We start from the raw sequence: 3,321 nt of genomic DNA, 5'->3' as shown, positions 1-3,321 counted from the left end.
GACCCAACGTCTAAACGGACTTAGTCACCCCCTGCACCCAAGTTGAACTGAAGCAATTAGATGACATGGCTCACGGAAGACTAGGGCCAACGCTCCCCAAACTGCCCTTTGAGGGGCATTTCTGACTGCCCCTCAGTGTCCAGCTACTCGGCATGGTGGCTTTCATCTGGCTCTGAGAATCAGCTGTGGTTTTATAGACTCCCATGCTCTTCAGTCTCTCCCCCTGAGGAGGGGTGTCCCATCACAGCACAGACGTGGCCCCGAAAAACGAATTTCCTGGATGCAGCGGCCGCCAACTGTTTATGATGATAATAATAATAATAATTATTATTATTATTTTTGCGGTACGCGGGCCTCTCACTGTTGTGGTCTCTCCCGCTGCGGAGCACAGGCTCTGGACGCGCAGGCTCAGCGGCCATGGCTCACGGGCCCAGCCGCTCCGCGGCATGTGGGATCTTCCCGGACCGGGGCACGAACCCGTGTCCCCTGCATCGGCAGGCGGACTCTCAACCACTGTGCCACCAGGGAAGCCCTATGATGATAATTATTATTGCAGAGCACTGGAGTTCCTGCCCAGATTCCAGAAGTCACCCACGTGCAGGAGTGTTTGCAACGGCACCCTGAATCCTGCATAACCTCATGGTCAGAGTAAATAGCATAAAGCTGGATGTACGGTCCCAACTCTGCTTGTATCATGTGTGGGGGGCGGAGACAGAGGCAGGGAACTGTGCTAAAGTTTGCTTTACATACACGAGCCCATTTAATCCTTGCTGCAAATCCAAGAGAGAGACGCTATTACTCCCATTTTTATGGATGTGCAAACTGAGGCAGAGAGTGGTGAATTATAACACAAGCAAAGCCCAATATCATTTATAAAGTGCTTTCCTCCTTATTATCTCACTGCATCCTCAAGAAAGCCCATTTTAGGGGCTTCCCTGGTGGCGCCGTGGTTAAGAATCTGCCTGCCAATGCAGGGGACATGGGTTCGAGCCCTGGTCTGGAAAGATCCCACATGCCGCGGAGCAACTGAGCCTGTGTGCCACAACTACTGAGACTGCGCTCTAGAGCCCAAGAGCCACAAATGCTGAGCCCACATGCCACAACTACTGAAGCCCGCACGCCTAGAGCCCGTGCTCCACAGAGAAGCCACCGCAATGAGAAGCCCGCACGCAGCAACGAAGACCCAACACAGCCAAAAAAAAAAAAAAAAGAAACCCCATTTTACAGATGAGTTGCTTATGGCTCAGTTTCCCAATTTTGTACAAGTCATAAGTGGAGAAGGTTGGACACAGACTCAGAACACTGACTCCCATCCCTTAAGGCAAATCCGCAAATAACTGTAATAAGAAGCAGATGGAGAAGAATGCCTTTAGATGATCCAGGTGAAATTCTGTGGCGTTACCGAGACTGGCGAGCTCATATACAGGTGGAAGAAATTGAGGAAAGATTGAAGGAGGAGGCGATATTTTGACCTAGTTCTTAAGAGTAGGTGGGCAGTATTAGACAAGCATAACTGCAGGGAAGAACACTCCAGGAGAGCCCTACATGAGCCAAAGCCTGGGGAGGAGTGTTCAGGAAATAGTGGGAAGTCTTTTGATGTACTGGGGAGACTGGTGAGCAGAGTGGGGGATGAGACTGGAATACCAGGGTGCCTCTCACCTGGGCCATGGTAATTGTCTCTGACAGGTTGGGGCAGATGGGATGGTGGGTCAGCAACCCACAGGTAGAGCCTGTGACCTCAGACTCCCCTGAGTTTCCTTGCCTTCACTGGGGGACAAGGCGGGGGCAGCAGGTGGAGTGCCATATTATTTACAAGTGCTGGGGAGATTCAGCAACTTTCTAAAAGCAAGAACAATAACACTTTTATAGACTGTTAACAGAGTCAGCTGCCCTGTAAGGTAGAGTAAGATTGCGGGTGTGTGTGGGAAGTTTGCAGGTCAAGGAGGACAGGGAGCAAGCTAGCGAGAGGTAGCAGCTAAACATGGCTTCTTCTGGTCCCATGTAGGTTCCCACCTCCAGAGGCATAGCTTGTGGGAAGACAGCATCTCTTCACTGAGCCTCAGATTCCTCATCTACAAAATGGGAGATCATAATACCTACCACTCAGGGTTGCTGCAGGAATCCAGCGAGATGTACTGATGTGTCTTGGGACATTACTTTCACTGTTATTTTATACTATTATTAACCCTTCTCATGGGTGCATGCCTTTTCAACTAGAGAATAAAAGTCTTCAGGAGTAGGGGCCACGTCATCTATTTCTTTTCATCTTTGACGCACTGTCAAGTTTGCCAAACAAACATGCAACAAATCGTTTCAACAAACAAAACAGGCAAATGTTCAGTGTAGTTTTTGGAAGTCTTACCTTAGTTCCTCAAATCGTACTGAGCCAGATCTCAGGGAGCTTCAAGTAGCAAGGCGGGTTTCACACAATCCTTCGATACTCGCAAACCAAGCTGCATTGCGCCCCTGTTGTGTGAGTTCTATTCCGTGGACCTTCTGCTCTAAAGGTGTAGATTATTTTAGAATCAAGAACATGGAAAGATGATTACCAATTATCGATCAAGTTATGAAAAACGAGGGTCTTGATGCTGTGGACTCATCAGCAGAAGAATAGAGTTAATTCTCCCTTGAGCCTCACTGGGTAGGACAGCTAGCCTTCCTGTCGTTGAGCCCTGCACATCTTCCCCTGGGGGATGGAGATGGGGTGGAGGGTTCATAATGAACTGCTTCACTGTGTGTGTGTGATTCCAGGAGCAAGAGGAAAAGCATCTGGGCTGTTTTGGAAGATCCAGCTAAGAAGGCTTGGTTGTCCTAGAGGAGAAGGGGACAGGGGCTTGGGGCTTGGGGCTTGGGGTGGGGAGACCTTCATTTCTTTCTTTTTTTTTTTTTTTTTTTTTTTGCGGTACGCAGGCCTCTCACTGTTGTGGCCTCTCCCATTGCGGAGCAAAGGCTCCAGACGCGCAGGCTCCGGACGCGCAGGCTCAGTGGCCATGGCTCAGTGGCCATGGCTCATGGGCCTAGTTGCTCCGCTGCATGTGGGATCTTCCCGGACCGGGGCACAAACCCGTGTCCCCTGCATCGGCAGGCAGACTCCCAACCACTGCGCCACCAGGGAAGCCCCTCCTTCTTTTTTTAAAAAAATTTATTTATTTATTTATTTATTTTTGGCTGTGTTGGGTCTGTTGCTGCGCGCGGGCTTTCTCTAGTTGTGGCGAGAGGGGGCTGCTTTTCGTTGCGGTGCGCAGGCTTCTCATTGCGGTGGCTTCTCTTGTTGTGGAGCACGGGCTCTAGGTGCGTGGGCTTCAGTAGTTGTGGCTCGTG

Source organism: Physeter macrocephalus, chromosome 11 (assembly GCF_002837175.3).
Source record: "Physeter macrocephalus isolate SW-GA chromosome 11, ASM283717v5, whole genome shotgun sequence".
Lineage (NCBI taxonomy): Eukaryota > Metazoa > Chordata > Mammalia > Artiodactyla > Physeteridae > Physeter > Physeter macrocephalus.
This window is presented reverse-complemented; position numbering follows the sequence as displayed.